Genomic DNA, 16,822 nt, shown 5'->3' with positions numbered 1-16,822 from the left:
CTTTTTAAACCACCTCTTGAATAATTATTCTAACTAGCTGATTGAATAAGTTTAATATAATAATTAGAATTTACAAAAATCACTTTTATTAAATAAGTATCTACTCATTGGTAATATATTGCCTGCTCTTTCATTATTTCAATTGGTTTCCATGCTCTGTGAAATACGATACTGTTTGCAGAATATGCACGGCGGCATATTGCTTGTGAAGATGTATTTGATCCAAGTTCTGACCATTATTAAAAAAATCGCTTGTATCCGCTTTAATTTAGAGCTATAAAAGCTGATTTACGACTCATATTATAAATGTTGTTTAATCTTGAATTCGCATATATTTCTTTAAATTAATTTAAAATACTTAATGGCTGCCAGAATAAAGATGTCTCGTTCTCGACGAATGGAGTGTATTATTCTTTTTATACTAAATCTATTAAATAATAAGAGCGACTACGGCGACGGTGATCCGAAAACACGTTTCAAATAACGTTTCAAGTAACACGGAATTGTGTTCTGAAGAACCGGACACATTTTTTACGTATTATTTCTTAAAGGAAAAATTGCTTCTTTTTGAATGGTATACGAGTTTTGTGCATTTATTATGCGTGGCACTGATGAAATAGTGTCCTTCAAGTCCGGCCTTAATGAGATATTGTTAAATTTGCAATAAAAGGCCTCGGAATATTTTGGTCACTTTTGCGTTGACCTTTTGTGGCTGGTCAGTTGTCATTTTGGCTGATTTAAGGTCTTCGGCATTCGCGTCACTAATTGGGTCCTGAATGGCTCTCCATATTTTAATGCGAATGTTATTAGAAAAAATATGTTAAGGTATAATGTATTGTTTAATTTCTTAGTCACATTTTCGCATACGTGCCTAAACCAATTATTTTTATGCTGTCATCATATGTGTCATGCTATATATAAATTGTTTTGACTTTGGTTCCGCGACATGCCGCCATCTTCTCTACCTATTCATTATAATACATTTAAATTCAAATGGAAACGGTTCGAACGTTTTTTTCTCATTCACAATTGTCATAATGGATCATTAGCATAAAATTTAGAAGTCTAAACTAAGTGTTTATGTAGATATAATTAGACAATTAATTTTGTTTGCAAGTTATACACTATTATTGCACGACTCATGATGCGAAGCATCAGAGAGTGCTTTACAATCGAAAAATTTTTTTCGCTTCATTTTGGCGGCTATTTTTATTATTATAGCCTTGATGGTTCACGGAATCAAGATATTTTGCATACTATTGTCGAGATAATTTAATGGAGATTAATTCCATACTTTTTAAAAATTGATTTACTGCAATAGAATTGGAAAACAACACCAAAATAGGTCAAAAAATTTTCCTGTCCGTCATGTGTGAAACCTGAAAACACTGTAACTTGTGAAAAAAGCCATCATTTGAGTTAATTTTTTTTTTTAATTCTAATCGACGATTGTAGGTCACTGAATGCGAATGATTAATTAATTCAGTGTCGTTTAATTGCAATTAATAAAAAACGAAAACTACAAGACTGTATATCTATAGATATTATGTACATTTATTCCACCAGGGGCGCTTGTGCAGTACCTTCTTCCTACTACAGCTGTTTTTTCGTCAATTAATTTTGAACGACTTAAGTTTTTTTTTTTTTTTATATATTTCATAATTAAATGAGCATTATGAGTCGTGCACTTTTGGATTTTCCAAACTTTTATAGTATTATAAAATAATTTTGGGCAACAATCTCAGAAATATCCGCAAGTGCATACATATTTAAAAAGTTCATTATACAATATACAGCTTACATTGTCAGCTGCGAACTTGGTATAAATTATCCTAAATTTATACGTACATATATAATGAACAATGTTATAGAACATTGTCTTAATGATATCAATTATTTTATTCTGAATAGAATCGATGCTTTCTAATTTCGTTGGCTCTACCTACATATATTATATATTGCCAGTAGACAATATAGGTACCGGTGCCGAGCTGCCGACTCACCGTGGGCGTAGTGCTGTAGAAGTAGATTTAATAGGGTCTGTAAATCAAATGCGAAATACGCGAGTTGGCGCGTGCCACAAGGCCGGGCAATTGAAGGAGTCTGGTAGGTACCTATCCTGGCGGCAGCTTCTCTCTCGCACCTACGGCGAGACGCCGCTCTATAAGGAAGGAGTGTCGGGCGTTATGCCTTAATGGAGCTGGTTCGTTTAGTAAGCGCGGTATTCGTCATTGCATCGCGCCGTCGTTATTCGATATCGAGTTATCGACGCACGTGCTCTGTAAGGCATTGCATTCGACACTGGACACCGCTATAATATTATTCAAATCGGCCGCGAGAAAAAACCGCCGGCACGTCGCTACCAAATACAGTAATGCACGGGCATTTAAATAACGAATTTGGCAAGACGTTAAGTCCTTTCCATTAACAGGGATTTAAATGCTCCGTTCTGCATTTGCTATTTACGTGAATACATAATTGACCAGATTTCTTCCTTTGGCTAGTAGGTTAATTGCAGTAATCCGTTCTATTTTGAGACTTGCAATTTTGTTGGATAAAGCATTAACGGCTGGTCGAAGTTGGCGGTTCGGGCATAAAGTAAGGCATATATGTTTAGCAGGATTGCACTGGCAATAGCCAGAGGCGGAGTGTCCAGGGCTGGGGTCCACCGTTAAATAATAACGAGCATGTACCCGCTTGGTTTCACTGAGCTATAAATTGTTCGCAGCCGCCGGGCACGCGGCACGCAATCTCAATGCGGAAAATATAGAGGGCCAGTGGTATAGCTAGAGCGGGTTTATCAGCCGCCGGCTACGCGGACTAGCATTGTTGCTTTAGAGCCGATTCGCGTACATGCCGAGGCCTTTGTAACCGCCTTCATTCGGTTAATACAACACCACTTAAATATAGTACCTACATTGCATTCAGCTGCAGCTGCGCTCTGAATTAGCTAGTCTCGTAATGGTCACAATATCTACTTCATTCGTAAAGATAAATGATTAAGAACAGAGCCGAATAAACAGATTTAAAGTATCTATTTATTATTTCACGTTGAGTATTTCATAATACCACAACGTATAAAAAGCATTTTATTACATTTGTTGCTCGATCTATCTGTGTAGGCAAATCTTTTAAACCACTGAAATGCCAAATCATTTAAACTAACTCAACGCACATTTAAACTAGGTTCTTCCGTCAAAATTAAAAACGGCAGCTTATTTTAAAGAAAAAATGGTATAATTTTAAAGTTAATACAAGTTGCCCGATAATAATTTCCAATTTATTAGTTTTTTCTTGACACATAGCCGTTGCTACGAAGCACGAGTCAAAATTTCATTACAACTCAACCTCACTTTTTACATAATGGTCATCGTTTTTGTCAAGGTAAAAAACGCCTCAAGGTATGTTAGTACCTAATGAAGCCCGGTAACCGGCCCTCCCGGCGGTCGCGCATTCCTCGCCTTTGTCGCCCGTGCCCAGCTTACGCCAGATTAGAGCGATTTATTGGCTCCGATTGACCACAACTAACTAATGTCGCCTACTAGACCCGTAGGCAGGACAGGATCTCTTAAAACTTTCTTAAACGGTGAAAAATGCTGAAACATTGCTTGTAACAAAATTGATAGATAAGAGTGATATAGGTAGAGTTGAATAATTACATTTTTAAAATTAAAATTCTAAGTGTGGTTAGCTTCAACATAATGTTATAAATTACGGAAGTAAGTTTCCAGTTGCGTTACAGATTTTGCAAACACATAAGGCTACGGAGTTATTTTAGAATCTGTTATCTTTTTACACTAAAGGCTTCTGAGTAAGAATCTCCTGTTAAATCGTGTTCGAAATATCCTACAAATACCTAACAACTTTCACAAGTACCTTTTTGTTTCGCTACACGATAAGTCCAGTGAATTATTGTCGCCTGTCGAACTATTCGTAGAACACAACGACAGTTTGAAATTTATTTAACTACACAACGCTTCAACTAGTTAAGTACTACGCTTTACTTACTACGGATTACTGTTATATTCTTGATTTAAATTTAAACTACATTTAAGAAGTGACTCTGTGTACAAGTTACGGTAGCTTATGAAATAAGATCATGTTATATCTGAATCCATGTTTGTACCTGCAATGAAAGGTACATTATACATCACACATCACTCATATTTTATTCCGTACATGTATATTTAAATTGTGTACCTAATGTAATATTATGAATATCTCAACTGTAGTAATCTGGTTGGCCGTTTTGATCGGCCATAAAACATTTTCATTAACAAAATAGTCTCAATTGCTTCAATAACTGCTTTAAGCTTTTCATTTTTTAAATTAAATATTATTTCTTATTAGAGTTCTGTGCCAGCAGCTATTATCAAATACAGTTACAAATTTAATAAGTCGTGGTCTACGATTTGTTTCCGAGTAGCGCAGCCAGGCACAAGCCGAGACCAAATGGGTACTAGTTTGGATTGCCGACAGCGATAACGCGATAAAACGATAAACGGAATGGTTGCACAGAAAAAGACACCGTAAATCAGATAAGTTCTTTCTTAAAGCTTAACACGTTGGAGCGTGCCGTTCTTTGAAATAAGTTTTTTGGTGTGTTGAAACGAAAAAGTACATATGAACTAAATTGTTAAAACTAATACATATTGGGCATTTATAAATTTACACTTTTTTACATTACATATACATATTGACATTTTAAATTTCAAAATTATATTTTTCCAAATTGAAGTTCGTTGATGTCTTTTGAAAGAAACTAACGCAATATTTAATTTAAATGTATTTTAAATATTATTGCAGAGAAAAATGAAAATTAATAATGCAAGTATTAATAAAACAAGTTTATTTATCATAAATTAGTTATAAGATTATGTGGAACAAACTAGAATTCTCCAATCAATGGGTAACGGTATGGCGTTGGCTTTGAAGTGCTAATTTGAAAAATACTGGTATCAGATAAGTCATTAATTTCATGTGTTGAGAAATTGCTCGAACACAGTGGTGATAAGAAAGCATGCCCTATTATAATGCTGGGCAACGGTATCTGTTCTGTACGACAAATTTACGGAAAGTGGTCTGTGGCATATAAGTACGTATATTGCTACTGAGTTGGAGTTTCTGAATTTTCCATTATTATATATCAGAAATGTACCGACACGTCCACTATAGCAGTTCCTCAATCAAAGGAATGTGGTTACAAATAAATTAGGTAATACACGTATTTGCGAAGGAACGCTTAGTGTATATTTGTCATTAGAATATAGGTAAGTTACATTACACCACCATGACAAACGCATATAATTAAACGAACGCAATGAGTAGTAGAAAGTGTCGAAATATATAGGGCAATGAAAATGTAAGTGACGGCTTTAGTATTCCCGTCGCAAACCGCACGGCTCTTTCTCACGCGGCGCTTTGCGTATTCCGCATGCGATCCCGCGTGAGAACCACCGATGCGGGTTATGGCCTAATATATTGACATTCACCACATGCTTATCATACACTGCTTTATACAAATATATCCGAATTTTTGCACTACATACGTTGACGGCTACGGACATGATACAGTTCTCTAGAATCACAGGAAAGCATATCGGATTATCTCGATAAAATCTTAGGATGAGCCCAATCAAATTTAATCTGAAGATAGCAAAAATCTTTCCCAGACATAAAACAGTTATTTTTTACAGCCTCGTACGATCATAAGAATTGCGCATATTAATTAACAATTAAAGTATTTCTCATAAATAAATATGGAATTATTGATTTAATAGGTTTTGATCTCATACTTACTTACTTATTTACGACTTAGGAAAGATTAAAGCTACTCGTGTTTGTAACTATTACTTCATACAGTTGAAGATAATATTCTTATTCAACTAAATGTTTAAGACGCTATACTTTAACCTATTTTATCACATCGAAATTTAAAATTCCATATTTAGCTTTCAATGGCACCGGTCGCTGGCGTTGATAGATTTTAAATATTTATAGCACATATTGAAAGTTGCTTGGTGCAAGGTAAACAATATTTTCATACACTTATATCGTATACAATTTTGTCTTAATACAGTTATTACAAGGAGATTCATTAAACACTTCGTTTTATTTATATTTGGTTTGTTTGGTTGCTGACAATATTGGAACTATTTTTGTTATGTATGCAGGATAATCATTATAATCAATACTTTAAGATAGACGAAAGCGTAAATGTCAAGAACTGTCTAGATAAAAAAATGTTTATTTTAGATCACACACGCATGTTTGATTAAACAAACACACCTGTATTTTACTAAATATACAAAGATGGATTTGACAATAGTGACATGTTGATACAGATGATTGTAAATACAAGTACGTACTGATACATCGTGTGAACTGCTCTTATCAGACATCTGAAGATACAGGATTAACCTATTTGTGTCAAGCTATGCCAAATTTTTAAGATATTTTTGTGAGTTTTTATAAACATATTTCAAAATATACGTCTCATAAATATAAAGCATACTGGAAAGATGTTATCAAAGATTTACAATTCTGAAATAGCGAATTATTGGATCATCGGTAATCATTCCCACGGCTGGATTGGCGTGAAAGCATGTGATCGCCTGACGATACCTCCTATCAAATTATTCCTTATCATTCCATTTTCCCATGCGATTCCCGCGTTCTTTCTTTTATTTATTTGCATGTCTAAAAATGTTTACTCGAAGTTTATTTTATTTGGTTTTGATAAAAATTCTCTTTGGAGATATTAACTTTTCTGTACCTTCTACAAATATTTTAGCTGCTAAATTGCTGTTTAAATTTACTTGAGTATACTTACATTTTATGAAAATACTTATATAACGGAGTAATTTGGAGCAATAATAAACGCGGTAGCCGCGTATATTTTTTATGAAAAAAAAACTTTAAATTCTTGTAAAAGGACTAGGTAATCATCAAAGCATGTGCCATGTCGTCGCCGGACACCCTAATTACATACCTGTAAAATTATACGTGAGTGGAGTACGAGTCACCTTTGTGATGCCTTTTATTTTTACATATTTCTCGGTGAATTCGAAATATTCGACGTTTATTAAAAGAAATAAAGTGTGCTAAATTGTCAGAGTTAAGGAATGCAAAATATGTTTTTATATTTTCATTGTTAATCACAACCCCAAAAAAGCTTTTTTTATGATCAGGTGGTTTTTAATGCAAAATTTTAAGGTCTCTACATAAAGCCCACGTTACTGCAGCCTTATTTACATATATTACTTAGCTGTTACAGTGTCATTGCTTTATAAAACCCCTATTTAACTTACTATTAAGAAAGTAGATCCATTTAAACTGTAGTAAAAAGTTTCCCTTAAATGAATAATAGATTGTGTATTTAACTCCCTATACCCTATAATGTCAGCAGTTTTTTCACATGGTCTAGGTCGGTTGGTCCTGTTTGAAGATTACATCATTCGTCAATGCTAGTATACAAACATGTGCGCATCGTTGCCTCGGTAACTGGCGCTGTGTCTTTAATTTGTTTTTATAGCAGTAGACCAAGTAGTAGACAAACATTGGCAGTATGAGAATCCTAAATTCAAGTTTAACTGGAGAACAAATTGAGAAAATAAATTAAAGTAATTAGCAAAGTGAAATCCCACAGTGTAGCGTCGTTTTTTCACATGGTCTAGGTCAGCCCAGTTCCAAGGTTCATTCCCAAGGATTATTTACACCACAGCTCGTACATGTGCTGCGCCGGCGCCAGTGACGTCGGCCGCACATGCGCACTCGCCCGAATTCACCCATTCAACCTCGTTATTTATTACAAAAACATTAGTTTTTGTCGTGACTGATGCCTAAGCTTTAAGTGCACATATTATGTTTCAGCTCTGACTTTTGTTAGTGTGCTGTGTAATAAATTTGGTTTTTTGTGTTGCATTTTATAACTATGTTTTATTAAGGATTTACTTCATAGTTTTAAAGGATTTTTTTTTTAAATGTTTGGTCAAATTTACTTTAATAAACTTTATTTTGCGTTGAATTCATCAACATTATAATATTATTGTGACCACTAATTAGCATCCATCTGATCATACAACGATTGTGTTCAGGTAATTAAAAGATTCTTTATATATGAAAAATATAATAGGAATATTTATATGACGTACTGCATTACCAGGTGTTTTCAAGTATCACGTCTCATAGCTGTACATTGTCATTACACGTCAGGAGTCACTCGAGGCACCAATTAAGGAATGTTATGGTCTAATGAGTGGCTTAGTCACGTCCTACGGAATGAGTCGGTCGTCTCTTTACTGTATAAATGGAAGTTTCAAACCTTTTCTTATGTAGCCTTTAGCCAACTCGCTGTTTCATCGTTGAGTCGCAATTGTTAAGTCCTGAAAGATTTTTTCTTCTGCCGTTCCAATCTGACCACACGTATCATTTTAAGGTAGAGTCACTGTACTCTACGGATATTTGTAAGTTCCTAAACAATATAGCAGCTAATATGAAAGCACCATATCTTTTATTACCAACAGTATGAATTCAAAATTGTTTCTACTAGACTATTCAGAATGTGTTTCTTATCCCTTAATAACTGACTCACATATTAGGAAGATGAGAATGCGTGTTTGCCAATTTAGCCAGATGGCTGTCCTCGGGACCTGATTTTAAGAGATGATTTCATACGTCTGGCAAAGGTTAGAGATGAAGTAGAAGTAGATTAAAATACTTCCCAGTTTAATTGTTGTAAGGGCATCACTTGAACTACTAATTATGGAGCTGTAGTTCATAAGTGGTTCTATGGAATGAGTTGATGAGTTGAGTTTGCATATTAGGAGCTAAACAAGTGGAAATAACTGAGTGACGTGATAAGTTGTTGAAGCTGGGTGGATTTATAAAAACTTTTAGAATAAAGTATACAGAAGAAAATTTTACATAAGTACCTTTTTCTCATTACTTTCGATACAAATCCATAAACTGGAAATATTATTGCGATTAACGTGGCGATGATGTTACTAAAGTCGAACCACAAAAAGTTATTTAATCTACAAAATGTTTAATAGTAATTTGTTTTTATTTTTTATTAAAACTGCAAGTGAAAAACCTTCGAGCAAGTTTTTGCAACATCAACAACACATTAGTACTCGTATGATCGTAAGTATAAAGTGCAATCGTGTCCACATTTTCTGTATATCGATGAGATGATTTGTGAGTTGCAGATACATTACGTATATCTAAGACGGTGACAGAGGGGCGCCCACGCGCACCGCACGAGTGTGCTCCATTATACAATCAGGACGAATCACCACCGGGACCCTAGGGATGTGTCGGATTATCAATTTTACAAATAACTCGATAGGAAAAATGACTACTTATGATCTTTGATATAATTTTCGAATGACCGTTCTTTACAAGCGAAAGTATTATCAGTACAATTTTAGAATGGTACATATAAAAGCCTACCTTGATATGTATTAAGTTTGAAGGGTTGATTGAGGCATGCATGAAGTGTATTAATTACCGTCGTTTAAAAATCGTCGATTATCGTACTGGGACATTTGGGACTGTCTTAAAAACAAATAAATTAAATACATTTGAATAAAATTGACCTGGAGGATACAGTCTATTTAAATAAAGTACCAGCAAGAAGTCAAATAACTAAATAATTACTTTAATAATTTAATGGGTTTAAAAATATGTAGTAGAACTTACGGTATCACAACCATAGTTTTAGAAGATTTCAGTACTATAATCATAACACAAGTGAAGGATAAAGTCAATTTGGTACATCCCTAAAGAGTACTATGTTTATCTATTGCTCTACGCTACGTGCCTATCAACATCTCGTAACGAACAATCCAACGTATAAGATTAAGGAAGCTGTGTATTGCAGCTCGCAATAGTCTCAATTCAAACGTATAACCTTGTAGTTGGAAATTATTATATACTAAAGTTTACACTTTATAGAGTCGATTGCGGTCAATACAAATTATTATAGAATGCCAGGTGGCTTGTTTCGTACAAACCACTTATTTATTTCAAGGTATGTGTTTTATGCATTTTCTATGCAAGGTTTCCATTCATTTCCTTCCATTAAAACTTATTCAGGAACTCAAATATACCTTCCGTACCGTTATCTCCTAAACAATAATATTTTAAATCGAAAAAAGACAGTTTGCACAGAAAAAAATGCATATAACGATTTTTTAAATAAAATTAAATGTTCTATGCTCTTGTTATCTTTAGCTTAATTAAATAATACGTGATATGGTTTCAAGAAAATTGAGAGTTGTAATGTATAGTAAGCTGAAATGTTTCATTTATTCCTTAGGACCAGCAAAGACAGTGAATAAAAGGTTTCTCGTAGAAAGTTCTGTTCCAACTGGGATTGATTAGTCCATGAGTGACCTGCTCAAGCTCGTTTTGTACATACAAAAACCATTAGGCTCCACCCGCAAATCAATTATGCAACGACAGGGACAACGGGACTCATTACGCTGTTCGTGGTCACGCGCCGCCACTTTCATCTTACACGAATCGCTTGTGTAATACTTTCCGAGTATATTCTGAGTTAACCCCAACCACAGGTATTTAGATATATGTCTGTGACCTCAACAATAGCTATTGCGTATACCATTTGTTATTTATGCATATAAATGAACAATGAATTAAAACAGAAACAAAATGTGAATATGGTATCCGACAGGTAGTGTTAGTATAAAAATAGGAGTGTTATCCACGTAAATCTCAATTAAATAAACATAGTAGTTCAAAAGAAGAAACGGGTGTAATAGTGTAGATTTGAGATTTTCATCAGAACGAAAACATTATTTCTAGTTAAAGGTGTTAGTCAAAGGGAAATTAGTCAAGAGTAATGAATAAACCATATTAAGTGGGTTGCGACCGGTTGACATGTAGTTTACTTACCACTGAAGTTTTTTAAACAGTTTTCTCTCGCTTATTTTTGTTAGATAACCCAATCACGTGCAAAAATTATCATTCGTAATGTTCGAATATTCAACAGATTTCACTGAGAGACAAATTTGTTAGCTTCTATTTAGCCGACTACCATTGCCCTTCATTTAGGTCACATTACGCCAAAAACGACTCTACCCCTTTTATCCAGAATTTGTAACTCGATAGCCTGTATCAAATATTAATGCCCGAGATGCGTTTAGAATCAATAGTTGTCCGTCTGGAGCCCTATTGTGTGTAGGTTTATAGCATATGAATACAATGGGCACGCACGTGCGCGGAGACTTCGCCCGCAGCGCGGGGCGTCCGCCCCAGCCATTGTCCGAATGCCTCTCAGACGTACCACCATACCTATAACACGGTCCATTGTTTCACGGAAATCCTGCATACACGCTTTGACACTTACAATAAATTGGGCACTTGTGTATCCTATATTACATATCCTTAACATGTATTTTAGATTGGACCTCTTCATTACAGGATTCTTCTAATTATAATTACGTTGTCAACTTTAAGTAGCGTGATGTAGGCAATAAATAATTGCCACTATATTGTGATAACATAGCTAGGTTTAGTCTATCAGACCGTGTTTGAATTCCAAGGAGTTGTTTTATAAATAATGGCAGCTTCGTTGCTCTTAGGTACTATTTGCGGAGTGACCAAGCCCAGCTGAACAAACTAGATCGCGGAACTGTTTAGCTCGGACCGCTGTTCTAGCGATCTTACGCTGGTCGGCGCTGAGGCGCTGACCTAGAAACAAAAAACGAGAGGCTTTTGTGCGCGTGAGTGGAGCTAAAAGCTGTGTGGGTGAGCTTGAAAGCTTATAAATCTTACCCGCTGTGGCCGCTTGAGTGTGTGCGGCGGCGACAAGCGACTTAAAATCGTAACGGCTCTGGACCGTACCGCTGTGTATTGTTGTAAACGTTACGAGCTATCTAAATTATATGAAATATTGTTTCCCTTTCCTGTTGAACAACTTGCCTATAATAAATTTTGTGGCCTACTTGAGTAGTTATTAAACCGTTACGGATACAACATGTAGATACTAAGTATTATATCACATCCGTATTGTGAAAAAATCCTCATCTCCTGAATAATTTTATTAAGGGCCTATATTAAAATATTACACCACGACAATGTTTATTATACGTTTACATTTGTAATTTCAAAAGATTTGTCATTTCTTACTATGCTAGTGTGACATAAATCCTTATTTTTAAACATATTCTATTAATCCTAGGAACGGCGGCCTGTCTGGCTTCGGTCACTAGGTGCAGGATCGTGTACGCGAGCTTGCGAGCTTTTATCTTAAAAAATCGCTTCCTTATGTACTGTTGACGGGTTCTCGCAAAACATTGTTGTCCTGACATTTGCGACTGATGCATCACAAGGTCAAAAGAACAACATAACCGAGGCATTTCACTGTACTGCTAAAGCGAGTACTGAAGGCGATAGTATCGAGTATGGTAATGCTACCGGCGCGTGGGCAGGCGGGCGCGGCTCGCGTGTCAACCGCAGGGCTGACGGAATAGGAACAGCCTTTGTGATGTCTGATTGTAGGGAAATCACGACTTTGTAGCTATTTCTAGTCATTGACAACGATAAATGTAGAAAGTTTTACAAACTATTGTACTGTGAGATGTAGAATGTCGCAATTGAACTCGGTTTTGATATTATATAGCAACATTCGTATTGTAATTTAATTGGGCTTTCTGTGTAGTCCGAATCCAAACAAAACATGATGTTAGAAGATTATAGGTTCTATCGGGTGTCAAATAAAAAACGTCGCAAACGTTTGATGCGTTTATTATGCAGATGCATAAATCAAATAAGGAAGATCGCTATCTTATTTAGAGGTATACGTTTTACATTCACCAGACATAGACTCGATTGCAATTGATAGCCAGGGTTGGGCAATTCGCAATTTCGCACAAGGTACCTATAATGCTTCTAACTAATGCATGTTGGTGTTGAAACTGGATGAGTCTAATAGTATTGTCAACCCTACACTAGATGAAGGTTGAACGTACGCGTCATTGTTATCTCGCCAGGTTTGGGCGAGAATAAATAAGACTTCGTAGAAGAGATACACGTTTATTTTATTATGGCGCGACTGTTGTGACTGCGATAACGCTTTATGGGACGTTGTCATGCACTAACGAACTTTCTAGTTACATGCATCGTTTCTAAATTCTAAAAGTTTGTATGGAATTTGTAATATTTGTAACTGTTATATATTTTTTCCTCTAAGAGAATTTTATCAAACTGTAATCATAGATCTCAGACTGATATTTTTGATATTACGAGTACCTAATCTTGATGACAGTATAATAATCGTGTCTTTTACTTAATAATACAGCATTAGGATATACTATTTCTCCTCGATGACATACAGTTAATACGTTGTATTTAGGTAGATTCGTTCTAAACCGTATTTCGTATTGGATAAAGGAATGATAAATTAATGTACATGCATTAATTTGTCATTCCTATCATTAAGTGTGATTTTTTTAGAAATTTAAGTTGTTCTTGAAAATATTTACATATTCATATTGTGCCGCTTGTAAGTCCTCATCTTACCGGTCCTACCTCCATTAAAAATAGCCAATTTCGTTGTCGTATCGAACAAAAGATCGTTGTGTCTACAGCCACATATCACTCATAAACCCACATTAACATAACTGGTCGGATTTCAACATATATTTTTAATATATAATGTTAAAGTTCGTTTTGTCGTTGAATTGTTGTTTTGACAAAGGTATGCTAAAAGTTTATTGTGTAGGTAATTATAATAATATAGCGCAGCGTAACAATTATATTAGTCGAGATAAAAACTAATCCCAGCAAGTGCTTTGAATACAAATTGTGTGAGGTAAAATTCTTACTCTTATTCATTGAACAAGGCCTAGTCCCTCACAACCTCGGAGTAAGACTGGAGTCCTGCTCAAATAATATTGTTGAAAGGTACATCTCGAGTCCTTTTTCCTCCATTTATTAAGAGTTATTTTTTGACATCATTATAAGTAAATCAAAGTTGCATTATCGTCCGGTGATCGATATCTAAATATCCATGTGTTAAAAACGTTAAATCAATAAAAGAAATAAGCATAAGCGTACGAAGATGACCAAGCGTATCTTTATCTGTTGTTTGTTGACTACGGACGATAAAGTCGGAATTGTTTCTAGCGAGTATAGCGGGTATAAAAAGATGTCCGGACATTAAAGCGCCAACATCAGAAGCTTTTAGTGCGGTATCGGCGCCGCGTCATTCGCTTGTAATGGCCGGAGATTGCGTTAAATTTGAATCGGATTTTTTCTTTGTGTGCTTAACGACATGTCACAATGTTAATTCTCTCTCGGGTATTCGTGTGTCGTGTTACTTTCGCTGTATGGTTCTTTGAATGTTCTTGTATATGTATATTTTATATCCTAAGTTATTGTTTCTAGGATAACCTTACATGTTCTTGGTAAACGTCTATGTTCCGATTTTTTGCTTTATAGCAACAATACCTATTCATGTTGTATAACATTAGGCGTACCTATGTATTTGAGTTTATTTCAGACGTTATCACGTTCTTTAACTTGACGGAGCCCAATAGGTAAAAAAAAATCCAATTTGATGAACTAAATCTTTTTATTCGTTAGTACACAGTAGCGAAAGTACACGCTTAAGGCAATGACCGATCCATTGACGACGATGGCAGATCTCCGAAAGAAGTCGTTTTCAGTACATAATACGTATACTGCATAGTGCATTCCCATTAGCCATTAGTTATTTCTCCGAAATACATAAATTCAAATAAATTACTGTTAATAAACATTACTAAGAGATAAATTCTATGAATTATTAGGTACATACTAAAAGTTAAGTCATGATTACATAAGAGTTCTCAGGTACCAATTTAAATAATCGCACAAAAAACTTATCGCTAATTAGCGAGAAACGAGACATTAGGCTGTCATTAGGTAATACGAGTTTAGCGATTAGGAATTTAGAAGCGAAATATTTTTGAGCGGAGAAAAGACGCATCGATACGCGGAACATCACCCCTGTAGGATTTTTTCTCTGTTTGGGGACAAAAAGCTTATGCGGTTTTTATGTTGGTATTGTTTTTGTGCATGTTTGTTTAGCGCGCGCCGATAACGCGGCGCGCCGGCCAGGGCTGCTGGAACGAAAAAGTTAACTAGCTTTCAATCTCTAACGTAATTTAGGCCCATGCTCAATCGCTTGATTTAAATTTAAGGAACCGTTGCGTAATAATTTACAAAAAACGAGTTAATATGCACAATATTTTAATTACACGAATGTTACACATTTCAATTTCATTTATTCGTACCTATTACGTACGAAAAAATAAGAGAAAGAAGAAATAAGGTTCGATTTTATTGTGGTTAATTGTGGTATGCAAGGAACTATGGAAACATCTTATTAAAGGAGCAGGGGCAGGTTTTGCTTAACCGCATAATCTCGGGTCGCCTACCCTGTAATCTCGACGTTCTACTATAAGGCTGGTAGTATGACGATAGGTTGTTCACCCCTGTGGCAGGGGCGGGGGTTGTGTATGTGTCGCGACGGGCCACGTGAGACCGCACCACACTTGTCACACCGACCCATAATTTTGGTACACATATTTCAACATTCAGCCCATTAGGCCGGATTAAGGAAGGCCTCGATGACGCGAAAGTATTAAGGATATGACTTGTCAAACTTTTATAAATAGCTTTCGCTCAGAAAAAGTTTAGGACTGCCATGATTGATGATGCGGCGCGCAATTATGAGACGGTATGAAAATTCTCTTTTTATGGAATTAATAATATTGATGGACATCACGTAGGATGTAACCAGTACCATTAACAGTTTTTGTGTCATTACTTGACATGATAGAGTGGACGTAGTCTTAGAACGTTCGGAAAGCTCCGCAGAAACATGAATATCACCCTGCTAAGACATTGCAATTTGCATTGAGAACATTTTATAATATCCGTTGAGCGTCGGGCAGGATAGTAAAACCGCTCACTGCAATATAAATTGGGACGAGGCAGGAGCACAACGCGCCCCAACATGAGCTTAATAAAAGAAAGGCGTCTCGGCCACACATACAATACGTTTTACATAAAGGCGCTGTTTTGTTTTTATTTGTGTCGCATCAGGGCATGTTAAATCTCGAGGCATCGTTTTATAGCGGGCATCGGTCATATATTTTAGCGTTATGGTGTACGTCTGCGAGTGGGTTGGGCGTGGGCGCTACTCCAGAATCGCAGCTCACGTGCCGTAGATGCAAGATACAATTGTCCGCTCGCGGCTTGTTTATGGGAGCACTTCGAGATACCGGCCGGAATGACACCTCGATCGCGTGCCGTAATCTCCCTCTTCCCCCGCACCCCGCTCGGCCCAACAGCATCTAGATTTCTCGTTAAATATAGGCATAAACACTACACATGTAAATATACGCACGTACTTACGCATATTTATTACGCAAGCAAGGTTTAATAAGCATTCGAATGTCCTTTTCCGTTCGATTTCTGTTGACAATACGACACGAATCCATTTTATGGGTTTTTAACAAAAAGTTGTATATGCTTTTATAGGCAAAAAAAGTTTATAGAAGAAAATTAACTGCGACAGCCCACCTCGTATCGTAGCGTGTGCTGAATACATAATGATCTCCCTTATAAATGAATGACTCCGGTAGCCGGTGACGCCCAAATCACTGTACCTAAATATGATTAAAACGACTTTCGAACACAGTAATGAGGGAGTCGGGATCTTAAAAATTTATGGCCATTATTATTTTCGGTTACACTCCGCTCCTTTCGAGAAGGAAGTTCGTTAAACGTAAAGCTGTACGATTTCATC

General features: G+C 35.9%; 1 protein-coding gene across 2 annotated transcripts in view; it reads left to right on the top strand.

Annotated features, from left to right (window-relative positions):
- Nucleotides 1-16,822, top strand: part of LOC140744416 (meteorin) — a 39,384-nt gene that overhangs the window by 14,613 nt on the left and 7,949 nt on the right. The window lies entirely within an intron of this gene.

Source organism: Epargyreus clarus, unplaced genomic scaffold (genome assembly GCF_041222505.1).
Source record: "Epargyreus clarus isolate Ecla_fem2 unplaced genomic scaffold, WU_Ecla_fem_2.2 ptg000008l, whole genome shotgun sequence".
Lineage (NCBI taxonomy): Eukaryota > Metazoa > Arthropoda > Insecta > Lepidoptera > Hesperiidae > Epargyreus > Epargyreus clarus.
The sequence above is the reverse complement of the archived record's forward strand: the minus strand, read 5'-3'. Positions and strand labels throughout refer to the sequence as shown.